Raw genomic sequence first — 25,235 nt, 5'->3', positions numbered from 1 at the left:
TTGGGCACCAAGCACTCCAAAGTGAAAGTCAAGCCAGAGACAAGATTCACTCATTGTCACTCTAATGTGGGAGGTCTGCATGACTCTTCTCTCAAGGCAGTCTTGCCCAGAGTCCAGAGGTGGGAGGATCTGCTTGAGTGTAAATAAATTCCAGGTATGGGAAAAGCTGATGTTTTACAGAAAGAAAGGAGCCTTCTCATCCCCAATAGGGAGCAGGAGGATTTTTCTGAGTTAACACACTCACACAGATCCTCTCTCACATTAGTGTTGCCCAAGCAAAGGGCACAGTAATATCCCTGATGAGGCTGGGGCCTCCCTTTCAGTGCCCCAGTGGCATCCAGCCCTTAGGGATTCCAGTCTCTATTAGGAGGCACTGCCACCCAGGGGATTGCGAGACCTCTTTTTCTCCCTGCTCACACAAAGTGTATTCACTTGAGAAGCACCACAGTGTAAAAGCAGCACAGGAATGAAATCCCAGTGCTTTAGTCTCAGGGCAAACAATAAAAAACTCAGCTGAGATTATACAGTTTTGAAAAGTAGAGCATGTTGTTAGGCAGCCAAGCTGAAAAATCTTGACTTCTGACATTTATACTAAATGTACATGTTTGACAAATAGCAATTTGAGAATTTTACTTCGTGTATAACCTACATGTTTGAGTCACATAAAATTCTAAATATCAGCCAATCTGAGGAATGGGTAGTGGACGTGTGTGGATGGCGGGGTGTGTAAATCTTTCTAGATACGACGTTGACGCAGTTGCATATTTCCATATTGCATTACAGCAAAAAGACTGTAATTTGTCACAGTCACACAAAACAAATTGGTAAAGCTGTCTTAGCAGTATTTTTCCTAAATAAACTTCTAGTATGTGTCAAATCTGCTCTATATTTTCCATATTTGCCCAAATGCTCTAAGGTTTTGTTTCTAGCTCTATGTTCCTTACATTTTTTTTTAATTACATCCTATATACAAGTAAGATTAGAGTACACTTGAAGACAACTGAAAAAAACATTAATTTTTTTGAAACAGAGATAGTTTCATTCAGATTGGTGGGAGGATAAAGGCTACTCTGAAGATCTGGTTGTCCACTGAGATGAAGGTGTTGAAAATGCAAGTGAAAATATAAGTGTTAATGTTAATATTAATATTCTGCCAAGAGAAAAACAAAGGAACTGATTTTTATATTAGAGGATCTTACATCAAGAAAATGCCTGGAAAGGACGTGTGGAGGCAGCCTTTATATTTGGTTCAATATTTACATACCATAGTTAAAAAAAAGGAAAAAAACAAACAAAAAGAAAGAAAGAAAAAATAGAGAAGAGAAATTTGGAAGCTTTTCCTGTTACTAGAGTAGTAAGTTCGGAGGTAATGGAAGGAAACATCTCTGGCTGAACTTCATTTTCTACATTTGCAAAACACACATCTGTAAGTCTACTATCTTTGGACCACAGCTGCTGTGCTTTGCACTCCAGGCTTAGCTAAAAGAAAAGAAATGAAATGCTTATTTCTGGGGAAAAAAACACACCAGGGTAAGAAGATTGTGTTATATGACCAGTCACACACTTTGGCTTTATAAGTTCAATATGAAAACTTCTAGTTTGTTTTTACTGTATTCTTAGGTTTGTATTCTTGAACGAGGGAAACCTATAGATTCCGTTCTAGGCATGATTTTGGCCAGCTGTAAAATTTGTCATAGGTGAATTGTCAGCAGGATTATTTTCCAGTGTGATGATATTGTTCACATGAACATGAGGACAGTGTGACCACTACGGTTTTATTAAAGTTTCTTATATAGACTGTTTTTTAAATCTATGTGCAAGAAGGCAATGTAAGATGTCAAATTGCTTCTATCATTCCTTAAAATAACAGGGAAAAGTTTTTATATGCCAGGTAGAAAAAATGACCTTGTGAGAACTATTTACTAATATAAGCCATCAGAGGATAGAATATTCATAATAATTGGGAACTTAATTAGATATCTGGCAGTGCTTAAGCAACTAATTTATTAAAATTAAAAAAAAAAAAGCCAGATCAACTAGGGTCACCTCTCCAATGAAATAAGTAATAGCAATCTTTTCCTTAATGTGTATTCAAAACTAAAGTCTTTAAGTATCATTTCACTTTAAAATAATGTTTTGACAGAGAAAAGGATTTTCTTTTGGGCTAATTTATTTCAAGATTTCAACTATTGTTGATTCTAAATAAAATAAAGGAATGTCTCCTCAAATAGTCTGCAGAAAAGAAAAAGCTAAATTGTTTAAAATACTTTTTACACTTTCTTAAAAAAAAGAAATACTAATATATCTCAGGGTATGAGGTGCAGGTGCCCAGGTACTGTCAGGGGCAACATCTCTGAGGAGCATCCAGGCCTTTCCCATGCCAGGCACAGCAGCTTCCAGGCAGGAATGAAGGACTGAATTTGAACCTGGAAAAGGCTGGAGAGAGGGTAAGTGGTTTAATTTTGTATTTGTTTCTCATTACCCAAACCTGCTTTAATTGTCAATAAATCAAACTAATTTCCCTGCAGTTGCGTCAGTTTTGGTGATAACTGGAGAGATCTTCCTGTCTTTATATCCACCCAGAAGCTTTTTCATCTAATTTCCTACCCCTGTCCTGTTGAGCAAGGGAGGGAGGGAGTGGCTGGGGGCGCATCCAGGTGCTGGCCAAGGCATTGTAACCCACCATACTCTGGGTGGAGGAGCCAAAGAACACCTCCTGCTGTCACCTCCCAGCGCCCATCCTGTCACCCCACACCACAGGTATGTCTTATCCTGCTAGTGCAGGCTGAGTTCACAACAAGCAGCATAAGCCAGTCCTATGGCCAGACACCTCCCAGGAAAGCAAATTCCACATTATTATCAAGAAACAGCTATTTTTTATTTCTGCACCATTAGTACAACTGATAAGATGAACTATTTTAAACCACACAGAGGTCAGCACAGCAGAAGTTAAAATTCAATGCTTGTTTTACAAAGTTAGCGAGATACAGAAAAAAATCACTACTATGATACAACAGAAGCAGCCTTTTCTACAAATAACTATAATTTGAAATTCTATAAAGCACCAAATGGGGAACACGAAGCCTTCTACTTCCAGGCATGTGAGTTAATCTTAGTGAATAGACAAAAGGGTACAATTTCATTTGGGTATAAGATATGTGTACGTGCTACTACTACGTAGTAGCAAATTAAAAATAAAAGCACTTCAAAAACCTTTGCAACCCACAATCCTTTTGAGCTACTTTACATACCTTGGGGGAGCCCTAAGCTTTAACAGCAGAAGGACATCCAAATTCACTGAAATATGAGCAGAAACTGTGCAAGGTCAGCAGGGCAAGGTGGAAAGTAGATCTCTTAATTAGTAGGGGGAAAATGTATTTTCTTCAGGAGAGGTTCTGTTTATATCTTGGTGGTTTTACCCCAGTACTTGCATTCTTCTTCACCTGAATCTATGCTATTTCTCTTTTTAAGGTTGCTTAATCCAATTTCCTCTTGAAATAATTTCTATTTATTGCTCATACATACAGTTTGCCACAGTATTCCCTTATGTGAACTCAAATGCTTCACTTCAATGTATTGTCTACAAGTTTCCAAGTCTACTTGTCAACTTCATAGTATGTGACCTCACATTTTTGAAACAACTAGTCTTAAACCATGGAGAGGTATCAATCTATAGCACTCCTTCAGTATATTTCATCCCACTGTGAGATGCCCTCTTAGCCTCAATTTATCTATGCTGTCTAATATACTACAGCCTGTAGCTAGGTCTGTCTAATCTGTCTTCATAACTCATATCCTCACAGTCCTAAGCACTTATAAAATTCTTCACTGCAGCCTCTTCAATCTTGACAGCAGGTTTTTCAGTATGGGAAAGAATTTGCTCACAGCACTTAGAAAATGGGTGAAACTCAAATTACATTATTATAGATTTTATCATAAACTACAGACTCATTGGAAATTGTTTGAATGACTCATTTTTTTGTGTATTGTTACAAAATTTAATAAAGATAAAACTACTAAAGTTCAGTTGATAATATCTTTCAAACATTTAAAGGAAAGTAAGAAACTTATAATTACCGCAGACAATGATTTCTTCAGTAAGAACAATCAAGTGGATTTTTTCAAGCGGATTTTACTCATGTGGTATCCTTTTGAGAATTTGCTCCAAAAAAGTCTTGCAAAATATATACATATATGACAGTATGAAACTCTTAGCAAACTGATTAATTTGTATTTCCAAGGACAGTAATGTCAGTTTTCCCACACATTTATAACCACTGCAGTATTTCATACAAGTGTATACTTCTAAGGACAGACATGGGAAAGTTCAGGCTGTATTTGTGGGGATCAAATAGCACTGAAAGCACACTTGCATTCAGAAATGCAATAAAGCACTGAACTGGTATTGATGTGACATTCACCCCATGGGGGGATCCAGACCCAGGGTATAACTACTCTAAAGGAATCCAATAGCATTTGCTCTGAAGTCATTAACAGAAACCCTTGCCCTACCACATCTGTCTGGGAAGATTTCTGGAGACTGGGAAGCCTGAGTTGTGGGTAAGGTGAATTCATTTTATCATTCCTTAACTAGTAGCTTATTTGAATTGAGAGAGAATCATAACAAAACCAGACCCATCCATCCTTCCATCACCAAAAAATGCTTCCACTCAAGTGGGAAAAAACTCCAGCACCATCCCCTTGGAATACCTATTACCAGCATTGCTTTCAGCCATTTTTGCACATACAATTACTCACATATAAAAAGGTGAACAATCACTTTTACAAAGATTCCTGTGCAATAAAATAATGCAGAATTCTTACGTAAACCAGAAGATCCAAACCTGCATTTTATAGGTCACAACAATATTTTGTGTAAAAAATCTGCTGTCACCCTCCTTTGGCACTTTGGGCTCTCTTACACTGAGATAGAAAAAAATCTAGGAATTACAGCAAAATGCAGTAACTGCAAAACAAGTTTATAAAAGTGCATCATTAAAATAAAGTATTTTAATATTTAATAATATTTCATCACTACTGTAGTTGGTTTTTTTTTTGTTTGTTTTATTTTTACAGAAACTCCCAGAAGGACAGGATCTGAACCGATTCCTTGACTGGATTCCCAACAAAGTCAAAAACATAACCAGAAAGGGATTAGTTAATGGAGGAAAAATCACAAACAGAAAGAAACAGAGCAAGGAAAATTTGGAACCTTGGTTACACGCATAAAACTGATGTTACCTGAGGCACCACTGGACAGCCCCATATATCACAGAAGTCTTACATCTATTTCAGGAGGTAGGCTATTATTCCTACAAAACAGAACACAGTCTTGTCTGTGCTTCACAGTCTTGTGGATGTTCTTTTCAGTGACAATGAAATTGCATGTAATCTCTTCTGATTACACCAAAATTGCTAGGATTTGCAAAGAACACATTTGAATTCATACATCCAAAAAGTAAATCAAGCTTATAATTTAGGCAACATAACTTTGGTAGATCTGACATCAGACCATTCTGGATGAAAGATTTCAGTCTGACTGAAAGGTTTAAGGAGGCTATTTTTGGATCCATCACTAAAAGACAGTTTCTCAAGGAATCGTGATATTTATGTGGAGGGAGAAAATCGGTTCTGCCTGCATAGATAGGAATGCTCACTCTTTATCTGCAAACGTGACATTTTCCACTATGCATTTTGAAATAAAGATGCATCCAGTCACAGCTTCGTTGAACTACAGCGGTACAATACAGCAATAATTACCAGACAGCCTAGAAAGAGACCTAAAGAGGTAACTACCATCAGCATAGAAAGGGATGGAGATACTGAAAGGATTACAATGGCAAAGCTACTACTTGCATTTTTAGTATAAAGCAATGTTTCAATGTTGAATTATCACCCAAGAAAATGAAGAACAGCCTTTCTTCCATTCAGGCATAAAGTCTGCAACACCTCATTTTGACTTCTGCTGCGATTCACTAGAATTTCCAGATCTGGATGGTTAAACAGTCCAAAAAATCCCTTGAGTTTGGGTTTTTTTCCATTAAGCATTATTAAACAAAACACTAATTTAATTAATTTTCTTGGTAGATACAAAATCAAATAGCAATCAGAATACCTTTAACTCCCTCTTCCCTCCCACAGTATTAAATTAAATGAAAGAATGGCTTTTGTTTCCAATGTTACTACAGCATAGCAGTTTCCTTGTGTGTTTTTACACGGGTTTTGAACACCTGGTTTGGCAACTTTATTCAAACAAAAATTCAGATCTAACCTTGCTGAGATGGGAAGAGATGGGGCTTTTAGCATTCAAATAGAAACAAAAATTCTCATGGAAGACAGGAAGATTTGTATTCCTAGTTCCCCACAAGAGTGTTAAATTTATGTCTTCTCACCATCAGAAGACCCTTTTAAATTCCTACCCGTTAACAAAAAGGTGAGGTCCGTGGCAGTAAGTAAAAACAACTAATATCCAGCTAGAGAGTATCAAACAAACAGAGCCAGAAATCAATTTGCAGAATCTTGGCTGACAGCAAAATAACTTTATGTCTCTCCTGAGCTTTCTAGTTTAAATTCTCTGTCATTGTATCACACACAAAGTCCTGCAGCAGCTGACTTCACTAGTCCCCCTGTGCTCCCCAGAACACTAAGGACCAAACCACACAAGCAATAGCATGGCTGTCCTCACATTCAGAAGGCCTCACATGTTAGTCTATACCACTGGAGTCTATACCCACAGGCATGGAATAGCTCCCTTCCTTCCTCTCTGGCCATGGACTGAGTTTTACCTGTGGAGGAGACAAGGGCCATGCCCTGGGACTCTGTGCCTCTGTTTCCTCCTCCACATTATTCATTAAGAGGCAAGTGAGAGCTGGAGTGGAAGCAAGTCACAAGAGATAGGCACTGTCATAGATTTGAGTCGTTCCTCCAGCTCAGCAGGACACGAGAGCAGCAGTTTGGCAATGTATTGCCATTCTGTTTGCTCTCCCTGCTTCCCCATTCAGAGGGGGAAATTCAGTCCAATCCTTTCTGGCTATGAAGAATTTTGCTTTATCAGACTGGATTTGCTGCTTCAGTCACATCAGAGACCTTTAAAAGAAAAAGACTCCATTCTCTAATATCTTCTGTATCTACACTGTCATGCTCAAACTTGAAGCTTGAGATTTTCTATATAATCAATCCACCTGTTAGCAAGATCTTGATCATGGCATGTGATTAAGATCTGGACTTAGGTTTCACCCCAAAACTAGTACAGCAGCAGTAAAAAGCCTCCTCATACTAATGCTACTCTTATATTCCAAGGTCTGGGGCTTCTTATCCTAGAATAATATAGATGTAGTGCTCTTCATCACAGAACAAAGAAAGAAATAAATTAACGAAACAGTTCTACTAGCTCCTTAACCTTCAGTGCAGTTTAACCATTGCCTGCTTTGCAAGTTACTACCTAGTCTGCTTGATTTTTACAATATAAAACTTTAAATTTTGCATATCGTAATTTTTTTATTTATTTTAAACTTTATTCTTTCAGGGTTTCTTTTTTCTTTTTCCGTTCTTTCTTTTTTCTGTCCTTATTTTCCTTTCCAACTTAATCTTTGAAATAGTCTAGCAAGTTTTTTTCTGATATTTGCTGTGTATCTGTATTGTCTACAACAAAGACCCACAAATGTACTTCCCATAGAAATAAGTGAACAAAGGTATATAAATCCCTTTGTGACTGGCTCCCAAGGCTTAATGGCTCCACCTACAAACTGGGTTTTGAACACACTATTTTAAGTAACAGTCTTGTCCCCAGAGATTATCATCTGATTAGAAAAAACACCAGGAGGACAAGGTAAGGTTTATTCCCATTAGCAGATGAGAATAGAGGCATAGTTTAATTATCTAAGGTGATCCCAAAAATCTGTGTCAGAAACACAAGTCAAGGAAATTTCTTCCGACTCAGTATCCAAGCAATGTCCAACCATTGTCCGTGACAATTTCCAGCTGAAACAGGGGACACTGGAAGCTCTTACCAGTTCTTTGGTTCCTCTTCACTGCGTCTCTTTGCACAGAAGACTTTGCAAGTGTCACTATTACACATTTGGATAATGAAATTAATGAGAGCTGCACTCCAGAAAGTTCTTTATTAGGCATTTTTGTAGTGAACTAAAATGCTAATAAGTACTATGCCTTTTGTGACCTACAACTGTCATTTCTTTGTGAGCCAGGCAGTGAAAAGACGTGTCACCTGACCAATACTGTGATAGTAGAAATACCTCGAATATATATGACAATGCTTTTACCAACATAAATTATCTTTGTTCTATTATACTTGTTTACAGTACAGTTTTGCCACTGAATCTGAACTGGGAGCATTGCAGTTACAGTGTATCAATATTCTTACGCTGTTGTAGCACAAAAAACAATTCTGGAAGATTAATTAATTCTAAACAATCAGCTAGGAACCTTTCTTCTTCAGCACACAAGCAAATTCCCAATGACAGAACAGTGCAACCAGCATATTTATGTAAGGATTACTTCCTCCCAGAAGATGTAAAATGTGGTTTTGACCAGACAAGAGTGTTATTGTTCTGCAGTATACACAGATTCTTATTAACCTGGCTGAAAAGATAAAAGGAATGGCAATAGCACAGTTAGTGAATTTTAACAGAAAGTCTATATATATACTGACTCTTGTTAAAATGAAGAAAAAGCAAGAGATCTTTTTTTTACCATGATGAGACAGAAGACAACTAGAGGAGTAATTCCAAAACAAGATACAATTTTATCAACTGAGTGCCACATTTTGGGCTCTTGATAGGCCTTTACTTCCTTTCTGATTTTTCCCTATACACAGTGAATGAGCTTATGACTGATTCAAATGAGACAGTAAACATCAGGAACCCCACTACAGCACAGTCATTTTGTCCTCCCTGCTGAGACCACAACCTCTGTCCCTATGTCAGCAGTTTCCTCAGATGCCATTTAAAAATCCTCTTAATACAGAGGTGTTTCTTCTTTCTCCTGTACGCTTTTTCTGCTCTTCCTTAAATAGTTTTGGTTGAACAGGACTATTCTGCTGAAGGTAAGGGAAGTCAAAGCCCACTTATATGACTCAGTCTCAGAGTATACACTGAAAACAAAGAGGAACAGCAATTGGTATTACTGAGAGATAACACTTTAAAAAAAAAAAAAAAAAGCCCTACAAGGAGCTCAGTATTAGCATATTACTATTTGGGTAGAGAGGACAAGAAACACCATCTTTCATCTTACTTGTGAGAAAGAAGATTCTGTGCTCAGTTCATCAATAACACATGACTCTAAAACAAACTGAATATTGCTTCATTTTCAGCCTCATTTAATATTCTGTCACTTTTTGCTGATGTGAGCATTCACTTTAGTCTCTTTATGTTTACTTGTAATTCAACGTCCAGTGCTGATGTAAACCTCTCACCTTCTTTTGTCCCTTCAGATTGCATTAAGCTCCTTTTGTTCTTCTCATGCCATACCTTTAAGAGTTTATGATTCACAGGATGTTTCTCCTACAACCTTCTAGGCTACTCTTTTCCTATGAAATATTTACACAACCTGACTGAACATGGGAACAACCATGGCAGCAATTTCACCAGTTTCTGATTCATTACTGGAGATAATAATCTAATTTTATTTCCATTTAAAAATAGATATTACTATCTGTTATGATAGTAATATATAGTAATATAGTAATACTACTATTATTGTCACAATAAGCAACTGGTTTCAGAAAGCAAAACTTCTAATAGATTTGGGTTAACTTACAGAGAAAAGCATGTACCTGTAGCACAGCAGTAATCAAATGAGGATTTAGTGTAATTTAAGTTATGTTTTATAGCAGAAATTTCATTTACATTTGTTATAATTCTTAATCAAGTCTCAGAAATACAAACTCAATTCCAGCCATTTGAATCTTCAGGTTAATGAGCTTCAACCTAAAATAAGGAGAATATGTTGATCAGAAAAAGACTTCCCAACAACAGAAAAGCCTGACCTTGAAAACTATTCGTGCCACATCAGGAGGTGTTACATCCTCTATATTTATAACATAACATCAAGATGCTAAAGCAGTAAGGGAGTAGAAGGGTTTCAATTGTAGTAAAATGTTAGGCAGGCCAAGGTAACTGATACAACACTTTCAAAAAGGGGTTCAAGCAACTCCCAGGTTTATTTTTTATTTAACAAGAATATTAAATGAAGTTTCCTGGAGAGTAAGCAAAAGTTTCAAGCCTTGAGAACTCAAGAGGATGCCTGTTTATTACTAGTGCTCTGTGAACTGAAGCAAGCACTCTTAGACCTGCAGTGCATGGCCATGCTACACATTTTGGGGCAGGGCAGGTTTTGAGCAGGAAGGAAGGCTGGAGAAAGGGACTGGTGATCTGTTTGTGGGAGACCATAAAAAACCACACCCTGAAACAGCAATGTGTGGCCATATTACTCCTACTCTGTTGTGACACAGCAATCACACAATAATTAAATAAACAATATGTGCCAAATAGATTAAATCAGGATTTCCTATTTTCTTATAATGAGGAGATATTTCTTGGTTTTGGTCACAAAGAAAGAAAATGCAAAGAAGTTAAGCCACATTAGACAACTTCCCTCAAAATCTCTTGAGGAGATACATAGAGAGAAAACTGTCATTGGAGGTAGGTGAGACATAAACCAAGAGAGACCCTTGGAGGGTGTGTAGAACCACCCACCAAAAATGCTGAGCTTTTCTTCAGAGATGAAAAGTGGAAAGCCACCCACTCCTGCCTTAGGCTCAGGATTACCATAAGCATCATGATAATAGAAAACAGTGATAAAAACACGGTAATTTGGAATAGAACAAGCAAGAACAAATAATGCTCTACTGAGGCCTGAGACTGCAGAGTGATCAGAGTCTTTGCTGGGAAATGGCTTTCCATGGTCAGGCACTTTTCTCAGCAAGGTGAAAATAGCCTTCAGACATTAAAAAAAGAAAAAAAAAAAAGGAACTGCACACCTTCTTGAGAAGGGGTGAAGAGATGGTCCAGTAATCCCCTTGAGGAGCACCCTGGGGCCATCATCCCACCAGCTTCCCAGAGAAAAGGGAATGTGTTGGGCAATTCACCCCAAATCCTCACACTGAGAGGTAGACACTAGACAACCCTCCCTACAGTTACCACACCCTAATATCAGAAGGGCACAGCCCAGGCCAGGCTCTGGGTCATGAGGAACTTCAGTGCCACTCTGTAGCTGCAAGCTGAAGGGCTTGTCAAAGGATTCATGCATCTGCAACATCCATTCGTCTTAGCTGGTCTTTTGGCTAAAAAACACAGAAAAAGAGGCCAAAGGACAATTTGTGAGCTACATAGATATACCTCCAAATGAAGGAGACTGATGTCTTGTGCAGTCTGATGACTGCTATGTTGTGGAATGTACTTTTACAGTACATTCTATCTTTACTGGTAGCAGAGGGTCTGAGGGGTTTTCTGTTGATTTATCTTATTTGCTTGTTTTGGGGAATGGTAAATAGCAATTTCATAGACTGGTAAGAAGTAATTTTGCTAAGGATCTGTACAAAAATGAAGCCAACCAAAAAAAAAAAAAAAAAGCCACTTAAAGATACTTTCTTAAAGTAATGAAGTTGAGAAGCTGCTGCAGTTACCAGTTGATAGATGTGTAACTCTGGAAAAGAGTTAATTAATATAGTAAAATAGCTGTACCTTCTGTTCCTTATTATATCTTGTTGTGGACAACACTTCTAGGAATATCTCATTTCCTTTGTCATCTGAGCTGAAGGGAGAAAATGAGCTCTGATTTAAGATCCTATTTCCCAACATCTACTTCACAAGCTAGCTACTATACTTAATCAACAATGAGGCTATAAATATGCACACCTTGTTATTTCAATGTTTCACTTGATGAAACATAAGAGGCCACTAGTGGACAGCTAGAATAAGAATGAAGAATTACTGCAGCAGCTCCTAGATGACCTGATATAATGCAAACCTGATGACAGAGCCAAAACTGGGGGGAGGGCAATATTTCACTCTGCCAAGTTTCAGTGACATAGACCACATCAGGGCTATTATCCATGATGGAAATTTAGATATGTTGCAATTTATTTGGGAAAGACAGGCTGTTTAGTAAAGAAACAAAAGAAATGACAGATTGAAACAGCAGTGTCCACTACTTGTGACTAGGTCGACTATCCCAGAAAAGAATAGCTGATAGACTTTTATGAAAGATCCAACATCACTTTTCCTCAGCCAGGTGTGATGTATTCCAATCTGAAGGGACATTTTACACCTGAAATATTACTGAGAGGCATTTGAAAACAGAAAATTAGACTGGCTGCACATAGGTGAAAATGTTATGATAAATATGCCACCTATTGGTAAGATATATAGAGAAGGATATATTGAGGAGGAGGGAGTATATATATAGGGAGATATACAGAGAATAGGTAACAAAAGTATTCACAGTTGACAATCCATTCTCTACAGGAAATAAATACAGATTAAGCTTAAGTTAATGTCCAGATCATCTCTTCAACATGTTATGGCATCGACACTCAGCACCGTTGCTATAGCAAAACAAAGGGTGAAAACAAAATAGAGACAAAAAGATCAGTGAAAATTATCTGCTTCCTCCCACACATGCCTTTATTACAGAATTTTGCTTCTGAATGAGGTTGCCCTTCTGTACATATTCACGTGAATTGAGGAGACGGGGTTTCAAGGGACAGAGCAAATAATGAGGCTCTATGAAAATGACTTGCAGAGCCTTAAATTCCTAGAATTTCTTCTATGAAAAAACAGCAGCTGCTTAGAAAGCCCCACGTCTAACAGAGAAACATCAGGTTCAATGAAGTGTTTTCTCCTCAAATAATACATTCTTTTCTTGCGAACCTAAAGGAAGAAGGAAAAAGATTTCACAGTAGCCAGTTGCACAGGGACATGACTCAGAATAGGGGCTGGAACACAGATCTCTCCAAACACTCCTAAATGTGCTAGCCACTGAGTTCATGGCAATTCACATCTGATCCATGCTGAAAAGAAAATACATTCTGAACTATTACAAAAATTTAGGCTATTTCAAATAATAGGAGCTATCATCTAGTAAACCCTAATCTCCAGTCCCAGAGATACAGTTAAAGGATCAAAGCTATTCCAGAATCCACTGTTGGGTATGTAGCTTCACATCATATATTTGCAACACTTGCATGGACATTCTCTAGAAAATCAGCAGTAACCCCTTTGGAAATTAATTCTTCTCTCTTCGTACCACAAAAGAGCACAACATATTTTAATCCATTTTCAGTGTATGAATATCTTTCCCTGTTGGGATTTAAAAGAGAAATTAATCCCAAAACAGTGATTCCAGTACGATTCACAACCCTCCCATAAACTCCTCAGCACTGTTTCAGGACTAATTGACAATGCAGTTACATTGTTGGTGACATAAAAAGAACTCTACTGCAGTATTTCTTCAGTGTCTTACGACTTAAGTGCAGCAGGTATTTCCTGAAGCAAATAAAACTATCCAGTAAATCCTCTGTAACATTCTGGGGTAGGGAAAAGAGAGAATATTTTCAAAAGGTTGCTACTGTAGACTTGTTTTCATGACCCACCTGGGAAAAAAAGGCCATAGCTAAACTGAGTAAGACAACTTCACTTAGTTTCCCTGCAATAAAGATGAAATCATCACTGGGCAACAACACACTGAATTTTAAACCCAGTGCATGGAAAGGATATTTTGAGGGGCATATATCTTTTTCCTTTCATGCTAATCAATAAGTCAAGCACTACATCATTAGAGTTCATGATCATAAATGTAAAGTGATTTAAGCCCCAGAATTCACAAGAAGTAACAGGAAATTCTGCTTTCTTACCATTACATTTTTAATAGATTGGCAGCATGGCAGAGCCTCAATGCTGAATTGCAAACATCAGATTTAAAAATTCCTGCCTGTGCAGCACAGAACTATGATGCAAAGGAGCTGGGCAGGGGCTGCTTTGCAGTGATCTGGTATCTGGGCCAATACCTAGTTCATCTGCAAACTTTTGAGTCTATTAAGATTCATAAATATTTTAAAGCTCCACCAACAGTTCCAATCACAAAGAAGAGAGAACTGGTGTTCTGATCTGTTTTCCTATTTAGGCAATCTTAAATAATTCCATGGCAGTTGCAGCCAACTGCACTGATATTCCCAGTCACTGAATTGGCAGATAATGCTCTCTCTGGTGATCAGTACCAGAATATGTCTATTGTACCCCTATAGAGCAAAAGGCTCAAACACTGCATTTAATGGATGCAGTAGTCTTGTCTTCAATGGGATCAGGATATCCTTTCAGAGCTATTTTTTTAAACTTAAACATGAAGAGTACTGTAAGTGTGTGTTGTAGTGAACCTGTCCTTATAACATCCAATTTAAGAAACCGTCATAGTTGTTGCACTTTTGGTGTTTAAGACAGAAGTGTCACTTTATCCAGTCTTGGTGATACCTAATACAGTTTTGTTTGCATCCTGCTGAGATCATCCCACACCCTTGCGGACAGGATGCAGTTAACTATTAGAATCTGCCAGAGTGAATCAGCAGGATCTACACAACTTCTCACTGCAGACTTCCATGTGTTGTAAATCAAGGAAGGCAAGAGAAAAATGCCTGCTTATATCCCTGATTTAGAAAAAAAGTCCAAGTTACTAAAAAGAAGCTGGGTCATTTTTTGGAAAAGAAAAAAAATTCAAACAAAAATAACCAAGCAACCAAAACAAAAAGAAACAGGGTAATTAGCATAAGCCAGAGATGGCACAAGTATATTGCTTCCTTTCAATAAATCACAGAGACACCAGCAAAGCCCAGTAACAGCTATCATTGCAAAACTACTACATTATATAGTTGTTTTTACTCTCAAGTACACAATTACCATTATTAATAATTTTATTATATGAGCATGTTATACATAAAAGAGTTTATTTTTAGTTAGGAATAAATATCTCTTCTATATGCTTTTTGAAGATTGGGATTTTTGTTTAGTTGATTTATGTGTATGTGTTTTTCCAGTGGAATTTTTATAAGCACATAACTAGAGATGACTCCGAATTTTTATGAAGAGAATTGGGATAAATATTTGCGATAAGGCAGAGAGGACAAGTCTATTGCAGAGTCACACAGTTTTATAAAAAATACTAAAGCTGGAGCTTGTTGAACTCTGGATGTTGTATTAGCAGGCAAAGGCTGGGAATACTAATCACAGAAAACTTGCTGTAAATCTGAGAGATAAACAACAGGGTCAGGGACTGAAAATTCCTGGCAGATAAGCTTTGTGCCAGAAATGCTTTAAAGATGGTAAAAAATACTGAAAAACTGCCATGAAATAATGGAAGAGGGTATCACTTTCTTCCCTGAGAAATCTGTTCTCATTTGGGTGTGAATCACTGCATACTTGAATGTGAGACCCTCTTCTCCCAAGCTGTAAATTGCACAAGTACAGTACCATTCCCACCAGCAGCCACAGCAGCCAACAAGTCCTTCATGGAATTGCTTCTTATCCTGTTCATACAGAAAAAAAGTGCCAACATGTTGAACATACATACACCCTTAATCAGTAAAGAGGAGAACCTGTTGCACATACATGAGCTCTTCTCCATTTACTTTTAAAATGCTATCTCCACCACCTTGTTGGAAAACAGAGCAGAATGGCAAGGAACTAACGGGAAAGTTTTAGTGCATCTGAATGACTTGAAAATAGAAAGGTGATGTCAATTACACTTACAGTGAAAACCATGGCAATTAAATCACTTTGCTAAACAAAATTATTGCAATTTTCTGCACAGAGTCACTACATTGAAAATAAATGAGAAAAAGTTTTTATTTGTAAACAACAGAGAAAAAGAAATTAAATGTGTTAGCTTTAAATTAATTCTGTTGTTGGACTGATGAGATATGAGCTAGTACAAGATGCTTGAATAATTAATTTGTTGGGTTTTTTTTTTAAGCGTGTGAATTTATCACAAATCAAGAAGAGTGCATGACTTTTTTGCATCATTTCAAGGTAATGGGCAAGAAAATAGGAACTGTAGGCTTTCCTCTTAGAAACTTGGGGGAAAAAAACAATGTTAGGAAAAAACTGTTGGAGGATTTCATAATTAAAGCTGGAGTCCTAAATTCTTTAATATGAAAATGCATGATTTTTTTAAAGAAGCAATAAGTTGTTTCTCCAGCCATCACTGCTAGAAGCTTGCACTTCAGTCTGCAATTCCCAAGCTTCAGCTTCCTGTTGTCCATTCCCAGTCTATCTACTTGTCATGGTTCAACCCCAGCCAACAGCCAAGCCCCACGCAGCCACTGGCTCACTCCCCCACCAGCAGGTTTGGGCAGACAGTTGGAAGGCTGAAAGTGAGAAAACTTGTGGGTTGAGATAAAGACAGTTTAATAGAGAAAGCAAAAGCTGTGCACACAAGCAAAGCAAAACCAGGAATTAATTCACTGCTTCCCATGGTTGGGCAGGTGTCCAGCCATCTCCAGGAGGGCAGGGTCTCATTGACATAACAGTGACTTGGGAAGACAAACACCCTCACTCCAAACATTCCCCCTTCTTCTACTTCCCCTTATCCTGAGGATGACGACACATGGTCTGGAATATCCTTGTGGTCAGTTTGGGTCACTTGTCCCAGCTGTGTCTCCTCCCAGCCTCCCATGCACTCCCTCACCAGTGTGACAGTATGAAAAGTAGAAAAGGTCTTGGCTCTGTGTAAGCCCTGCTCATCAATGACAAAAAAATCTCTGTATGATAAACCCTGTGTTCAACACAAATCCAATATACAGCCCCATACCAGCCACTGTGAAGAAAATTAACTCTACCCCAGCCAAAAGCAGATCGCTCCTGAATTCATCAGACTTCTGCTGTGAGATAGCTTCTTGCTACACAGGCACTCTTTCTAATTTTAAATATCCTCTGCAGTGAACTGGACTTCTTTTTCCTCTTCTTGCAAGAAAGACTACAATGAAGTGTCAGAAAATAGCCTTGTATTTGCCTTCTGAAGTCTTCCCAGCTAGCCAACATACTAGTACGTAACTATATTGCACTGAGTATCCTGGCACTACTTTCATTAATGCCAAAACATGGCTATATTTTCATGGCTATATTTTCACTCAATAGGCAGCCCACTGACATTTGCTAGGACCTCACTTGTCATTTCTGGCACCACCCTGCAACAGGAGCTCAGTTCAAGCTCTCAGTCACTGCACTTCCTTGGGCCCTGAGCCATTGCCCAGCATCTGCCCAGACAGCCCAGGCAAGCAAGTGCTGCTCACTGTTGGCTGCCTCCCTCTCTGGCTGTGGTTCACATGTCATTCTGGAAAGCCCATTGTCGTGGTTTGACATGGAAGTGAATTTTTTCCAGGAAGTTGGGTCAAACCAATCAGTGGTCAGGTTTGGATATTGGCACCTGGAGTGACCACTGAAAGTATGGACACGCCTCTGAGAACACAGGGGGTTAAAAGCAAGAACTCCCAGGAGAACTCTCTCTTTTGGTTCCGGTTGTCAGAGAGTGCAGACGCTCCCCTGCCCAGCCACAACCTGGGTGGGGGAGGGGAAGCCACGCGGCCTTGTCCAGGTAGGCCGAGGGGCTGAGGGTCTGGAACCGAGCCAGCTCCTGGACGGAAGGGTGGAGAGGAGCGGAGATGCCTTTGTTCCCCCCCACCCCCCCCAAGAGGGAAAGAGACAGAGAGCCTGGCGGCACCTGGAAATTTGCCGGCAGAGGAGAAGGAGAAGGGGGGGGATGGTGCCCAGCGTGGGAGGCGGAAAGCCGGACTGAGATATCAGCCGTCCAAGGAGTCTGAACTTTTAACCCTTTCCAGGAAATGAGGGCTTTTTAAAAGTATTACTCCTCCTTGATTTGTAGTGGAAGAGAGACAGTCCGGGACCTGAGATGTTAGAAGAAGAAATATTTAGGTGGGAGGAGATGATGAAGTAGCTTTTGGCTGGACTTTTCTTGTTAGCCATGGACTGAACTAAAATCTCCTGCAATAGAGACTGCATTTTAGGGGGATGCAGTGGTGACCCAGGGAGACCTGTTTCAGCTTCGAACAGCACAAGAATGGCGAGAAACGAAGAAAGCTGAAGAGGGAATGGTGATACCCTCTGTCTTCGGGAAGAAGATGAGTCCTGTTTTTGGACCCCTCGGCCCCAGGGGAAAATGGGGGGGACTGTAGTCCCAGGATGAGAAACTGAACTGTTGTATTTTTGGGTCCGTGGCAAAGCATCCTTAAAGGAGCCCTATGAGCAGTCTGTCCATGCACGGTGGTGAGAGCACTGTGACATGGAATGGAGAGTGTCACACTGGCAGATTTTTTTTTCCGGGCGGTTGCCATGTGTGACAGGGAAACACAGGGGGGCAGCTGTGTTTCCTGGGGGGTCTGTGGTGCAAGAGAGACTTCTCTCTCCCTTGACAGTTTAAGTATAGATTACCTGAAGGGTGGTAATTTGATCAGGAATCCCGGGTGATGTTTCATGGCTGGGTGTTTTTGGAATGGGGAGGAGGAGGGGTGGTTTAAAAGGTCTTCATCCTGGATTTAGTTTATGTGTTTTCTGTATTAGTAGTAGTTTAATAAAGTTTTTTTTCCTTTGTTATTAAGCTTGGGCCTGCTCTGCTCTGTTCCTGATAACATCTCACAGCATTTATTTAGGGAAGGTGCATTTTCATGGGGATGCTGGCATTGCGCCAGTGTCCAACCATGACACCCATCTTCTCCCATGATAACCCTGATATTTCCAAATGACTCTTCTGCCTTTACATAACACTTCATTAACCTCTTGTTCTCTGAAACTTAATCAGCAATTATTTTGTTCAACACCTGCAAAAATTTTAAAAATCCCAACATTTTTACAGAATCACAGAATGACTAGGTTGGAAGAGACCTTCAAGATCATCAAGCCCAACCCATGCCCTAAATACCTTAACTAAACCATGGCACCAAGTCTTTTTTTGAACACATCCAGGGATGGTGACTCCACCACCTCCCCAGCCAGGCCATTCCAATATTTTATCACACTTTCTGTGAAAAACTTCTTCCTAATATCCAACCTATATTTCCCCTGACACAGCTTGAGACTTTTAGAGAAGGGTGTCGGCTTTTTCACACTACCTTCTTGATCTCCCACTCTTGCTAAGGACAAGCATAGCCATTTCAAACAGAGCATCTGAACTTGCTCATTGAAACATCTTAATTATTACATTTTAATTAATTTAATATATGCTATATTGATTTCACTTGGCAGTAATTATTTTTCTAATCAGAATATTTCTCTGCCAAAAGTCAGTTGTTTTACTGGAGTCTGTGACAACAGTGTTGCCTTTATCTCACAGATTTGTAATTTAATTAAAACTGATACCAAAGAAATAAATGAATTGTTTATTATAAAACCATGTTGAATAACACTCATTAGAATGAAAGGATTACGGTTTACATTGATTATTATCATTCTTTTCATGATTTGTTGAGAACTGGTAAAAGGCTGGCCAATTTAAAGCTATCTAGCACAGTCAGTTAATTTATAAACATACAGACAGAACATTAGTTTTTATTGTGTCCCCCATATCTTCTGTAACACTCCCAGAGATGCTGAACTGAAGTGGTTTGGAGAACTTCTCAGCCAGTTCTTTCAGCACTCCTGGCTGCATTGCAAGATTGCTGTGTTCAGTGGGAGCAGCGGCTGCTCACCAACAATGCTGCTCACATACACCACCACATTTCCATGGCACTTGCTCTTCCCTCTGGGTACTGACATTTGAATTTGTGCATTTGCTGACTAGGTGAAGGAATGAAACAACACTTTGTTCTTATGAGCAAAACAAAAGGCAACATATTTCAAATTTTTCCAGTGGAACTCAACTCCCAAAATTTAAATCAGTGAACACTGTCTTTCTTTTCTTGAAAATACTAAGAGTAGTGAGTAGCTCTGAAAAGAGAAAACAAACAACAAACAAACAAAACCAACAAAAATACAACAAAGAAGCCCAAACCCAAGAGGGCAAACAGAAGAGGAGAGAGCAAGTAGCACAGGAGGCGAGCGGTCGGTCGGTAACAAAAGAGCAGCTGGGCAGTCCCCCGGGAAGTCCTGGGATTGAATCACAGCTACTGACCTCCCAGCCAGGGTTGAAGCACACAGCAAGGCAGGGCATCCTCTGGGAAATAGAAGCCTTTGCTGTGCTGCCAGCCTGAAACCTTTCTGATTGCTCTGTTAGTGCTTCCCAGCAGCTCTATACAGCTCCATATTTCACCCTCACAGAGGAATGTAACACTTGTCTAAAAATTTTCCAAGAATGACAACAAGCACATACTTACTCCTAGGAGCACAAAAATCACACTGAAGAGTAAACACATTAAATGTGCCTTCTCTAATCTTGGGATTATGGAACCCAGCCAAGAACTGGAGTTCCTATCAGCACTGATGAAGGACACGTATTTTACAGTATAAGAGGACAGGAGGTGAGTGGATACCACATAAAATACAATATTCACCAGCAAAGGTCAAAGAAACCAAAAGTCTAGTAAGAAATAAGCAAATAAACGACCAGAGTATCTCTACTGAATCAACAGAAACTTAGGCTCTCAACGTGCTGTTATAGCACACCATTTTAAGGAGCTGGACTGATAACTATCTCTCCAGATTGAGAGAGAATAACACCTGAGAATGCTAACATAACTTTTAGAAGAAGGTTTCAAAATATTCCAAACATAAAAATAGAGATAATGGTCCAAATCTAAAATCTAAAATGTCTTCCTGCATTGCTAAGAACTCAATTCTGCCATCTGATCAGTGTTCCTCTCAGTGTTCCCTAAAAACAGGCTTCACTTGATTTCAAGATCACCTAAATGGTCTTTGTATCCCAAAACAAGAGTTATTGTCTCTGCTGGAAATAGAAAAAGGCTGACTAACACACCATTTTTTACCCAGTTCAAGCCTCCAAAGGAATTTTGCATGGCAACCTGCATGAGCACCCAGGGGAGTCCTGTGCTTGTCTCATCAGCTATGAAATCCTGAGCTGAACAAAGCAAGGTCAAACATGTTCTGTACAGATACTGATGTCACCTTTTCACAAGAATCAGTCTTGACACTTTTTTTCTGTTGTTCTCCTTTACAATGATGCTGTATTTCACCTGTTACAAGGAAAAAGAACAGCCTGAAGGCCAGAAAAGAACTATAATGGAATAGCAACCTGACACACTGGAGATAGGTGTGCATATACTAAAATAAGCCCTTCTCCTCCTGCTCAGCTGGCACTGAGGAAAGCAGTATTCCCAGGAATGACATCCTGTTTTACATCACATGTAACCTCTGCACATAAAACCAAGGTAGGGGTGGCTCAAGAGCTTCTAGGTGTGCTTTGGATCAGGCCCATGCCAACATCAATGGCAGCTCTGCAAGAAGGTGACAGAGAAGGTGGAACTGTAAATCTGCAGTCAAGACCAGAAGGGATAGGTGAGATTCCAGTTAGTTATTCTACCTTGTGTGTGATTGCATCTGCAAATGAAAGAGGTGATGAACACCTTTTGAAGTTCAGTGAAGGTACTGTTATAAGAGAGGAATAACAGAAAACTAGTCTTAGCTTGTGTACCCCAATATCATCCTTACAGTTTTCATGCTAGACAGATGTTTCCTTCTTTTTCTTCCCAACGTCTTAACACTGGACTGAATGAACTTGCAGATGTGTACAGACTAGCGCCCATATGATTAATCCAGATTTGATCCTGCAATTATCATTAGTGCTTGTTCTGAGTAGTGTGGATGTTTTTCTCACAACATGTTCCCTTTGCATCTTCCAAGCAATCAAGTGCTATAAAAACAGCTTTTAAAAAATACAGTAGTTTACACTTTATTCTTCCAATAAATATTCCTGTTAATATTGATCAATACTGAATAGTTAATACTACATCATTTTAAGAACTATTGTGGATATTATATAGCATAGAGAAAAAAACAACTTCTCTCTGTTTCTGATTGCAGATGTTATTGGTTCCTATTGTCTCATTGGAGGACTTCAAAACCAACTTGTAGTTGCAGGTGTATTTTCTCACTCTACAAAACACTGAGTGAATTATCCACTGTATTAAACTGAAGATATTGTCTCCAGAATATTTAGATGGGGTTTCCCTGTTATACACACATTATTGTGTTAAAACCTTTGTGAATTAATTTCACAGTAAAACATAAAACCAGAAGAAAAACATATGATCTGTTTAACTGTAAGGTAATTTTCTGCAAATAGACAGTTGGTTTGTAGCAGACCATACTTTTCATTTTAATCCATAAGTCAGATCTCAGGTCCAGTATTCTGCTCCCTTCTGAAAAACCCAGAGGTTATCAAGGGTACAGTGCATATCCAAGGGCTCTACAGAAGGGCATCCAGTGAAATATTGCTGGGTCAGGGAGGGAAGCAGGAGGGCAGCATAAGTAAGCAAAACCCAGTCTTCCTCCTAAAGCTATATGCAGTTCAGAACAGCATCTTTGCTGTGATTTTCTTCCAGTTCCATCTACACTAGAGTGAAAAGGAATTATTCCTTGTGTGGCAAAACCATAGAAGAGGAAGTAATCTTATATCTATTCATAATCTACTTCCATATTTCCATGTTTACTAAGACAATTCATTGTGTTTTGTAAGCCTACCACCAAATGATGAATTTTACTGCATTTAAGCTTCATGATAAATATAGCACCTAGCATACCTAATTATTACAGCCTATGCTCATTACCACAGGAAGTTACATTCCAAAGTTGTTTAGGGTAGACAACTCCCCCAGTCCCAGGTCCTTCCTCATTAAGCCACAATTAGCATGATAAATGGGGAAGTTTATTTGGTTACAGGCAATAAAGGCACTGCTTGCTCATCAAAAAATGGAGAGAAATAATTAAATATCACAAGAAATGGCTTAATAATTAATAATAGTACCTCAGTCACCTGCAAATAAAGCAGAACTCCATCCAGGTGTTCATTACAGGCTGCAGTTCAAAGACAACATGGCCTTAATCTCAAAATAGCTATCTACATTAATGTGGTAGGCAGAAGGATGAAATTGTGCTTGTACTTGCCAGGAGTGCTGCAAGGTGCTTGAGATGGAGTCTGTACAGTCAAGCTGAAGCTGGAGTTGGTAATCATTTTGGCTAAAGCAGCTGCAGTCTGAGGAGCCTGTGAGTGCATCCTTGGTGGCTCCCTAGTTTGTAAGCAGCATCTTGGCAAGCATTTCCTGGTCCACAAAGTGACCTAAAGAGCACTTAAGGATCCAGTTTTTTAATATACACTGAATTAAGGAAGACCATTCTGAGGCACATGGTCAGTACCAGGTTAAATGAAAAAGGATTCACTCTTCTGACACTTAGTTACAAATACAGCATTATACAATCTCATTTAATTGCACTCTTCACCTCTTTAACATCCTCAGCCTTCTGTCTCAACCTATCTCTCCTCAGGAAACACCTCCTGCTGACTGAAACTGCCTTCCAATAATTAAGCTCAGTATCCTCTTTTCTCCCAGGGGCACACAAGACCACGTCCATGTCATAGAAATCAAATGCAACAGGGCTCAGCAGCACCTCAAGAGGGTCACCTAATTCGCCTTTCGCCTCAAAAGGCAGGATCAACTTCTTCTAAACTGTTCTTGACAGAAGTTCATTTAATCTGCTCTTAAATCCTCCAGCAGCTCCGCAGCCTCCCTCAGCAATCCAGGCTGTGATCAGCCTCCTTTACCATTAGAAAACTCCGAATGCTCAAGGTACATTTCCTTTACTGTAATTTAGCCCATCACTTTTTGTACCAGTCTGTCGAAGTTACAACTGCATCAAGTCAGAGAGTTTTACTTGACTTAATTTACTGCCAACAAACGCAAATATACAATCACTGGTTCACAGTGAGGAGAAAAAAAACAAACAGAAATCACTGTGCAAAAACCTACTTAAATTTCTGTCCTTCCCCTTCCTGCTCTCAAGTACTCTTTAGCTTTTTTTGTTCTCAGTGCACCAAAATTCCTCCAGTGAGGCACAGTTGCATGGGAGGCTGAAGCAGTGCAACTCGTTCTAACCCTCGATGGTTAAGGTTTCCTGCCATGTTCCTTAGTTTCTCTTTCCCAGTTTGGGTTGCCCATGAACCCCAGTCCCTCAGCAATGTCCCATTGTGGGTCAACCATGGCCACAGTCCCCCTGTTGTGTCCTTTCCCCAGGCATGTTGAAGCATGCAGGTTTGTTGACTTCTCTAGGCAAACTGGTACTCACAGCTTTGCATGTGAGTCATGGGCAGTTCAGGGAGGAGGGGATGGCAGCAGCGCACTGGTGGGCAACATGAGGGCCTTCATCTCGAGGCTCTTAAAACAGCTGGTGGTCAATACCTGCAGGCAGCTCCCTGGGTTTGGCCTTTTGTCTTTCATTCCCTCTGTTCCCAGTGCTGCTCCTCAAACAAATACAGTGTGGTGCTGCTCTCAGGCTGCACGGGCAGGATGTGACTTTTGCACAGGTATCCCTGAGAGTGGCTACATCCATCTCATCTCCATCCCTGATGGAGCCCTGATCTGTTCAGCTCAGAACTGCTCTTCTTATCAGCCCTGTTACTTCTGAAGTCAGGCTTTCTTCCTATTTCAGTTTCTTTGCTCCACTGCTGAAAGGAACTTACATCTGCACTTAAGTACTTTCCTCTGCTTAATCAAAGCCTGTGTACTTGTATGCAAACATACTAATTGCAGGCAAAATTGCTCTTACGTAAGCCACTACCTGATGTTTTTCATGGAGTTGGAAATGCACAACAAAGACCTTTGCGCCCATTAAACATTTTAGGAAAAGCTTTTAACTCTAGGTGAGGAAATGTGTCATGGGGAATTTGAGTGCATTATCATCAATATCATCAGAAGAGAAGAATAATTTATTCCTGACAGTTGTCTTTTACAGCATGTCACTAGAATGATCCCTTTATAGCACCCATTCATATACATGACATCTTAAGTCATACCAATCCATCTTCCTCAGCAGATAAAAGACTATCATTTTTCTAATATCTCATTTTTTTCATTTGAAAGCCTGAGTCAAAAATCATTTCACAAGCATTAACAAGTCCAGCCTACCAATTTCCTGGAATCCTTGAGTGCTTCCTAGAGTCATCTCTTCTTCCTTCCTTTCTGTCAAGAAAGCAAGACACTTCCCCAGTGAAGGACTAAGTGACACAGATCATTTTTATCAACCGAGATTACTGATAAGCATATGATTTTG

At 39.3% G+C, this 25,235-nt stretch overlaps 1 long non-coding RNA gene across 4 annotated transcripts in view; it reads right to left on the bottom strand.

The window, feature by feature from the left end:
• Positions 1-9,823: 9,823 nt before the first annotated feature.
• LOC128803534 (uncharacterized) overlaps positions 9,824-25,235 on the bottom strand; it is a 30,490-nt gene continuing 15,078 nt past the window's right edge. For all 4 annotated transcript variants that reach the window (XR_008435749.1, XR_008435750.1, XR_008435748.1 and 1 more), the window contains 3 exons: positions 11,700-11,769; positions 11,162-11,299; positions 9,824-9,944 (listed from right to left, as the gene is read on the bottom strand). This is a non-coding gene — a long non-coding RNA (uncharacterized LOC128803534). The remainder of the gene's footprint in view (positions 9,945-11,161; positions 11,300-11,699; positions 11,770-25,235) is intronic.

The sequence above is a fragment of the Vidua macroura genome, chromosome 2 (genome assembly GCF_024509145.1).
Source record: "Vidua macroura isolate BioBank_ID:100142 chromosome 2, ASM2450914v1, whole genome shotgun sequence".
Classification (NCBI taxonomy): Eukaryota; Metazoa; Chordata; class Aves; order Passeriformes; family Viduidae; genus Vidua; species Vidua macroura.
This window is presented reverse-complemented; position numbering and strand designations above follow the sequence as displayed.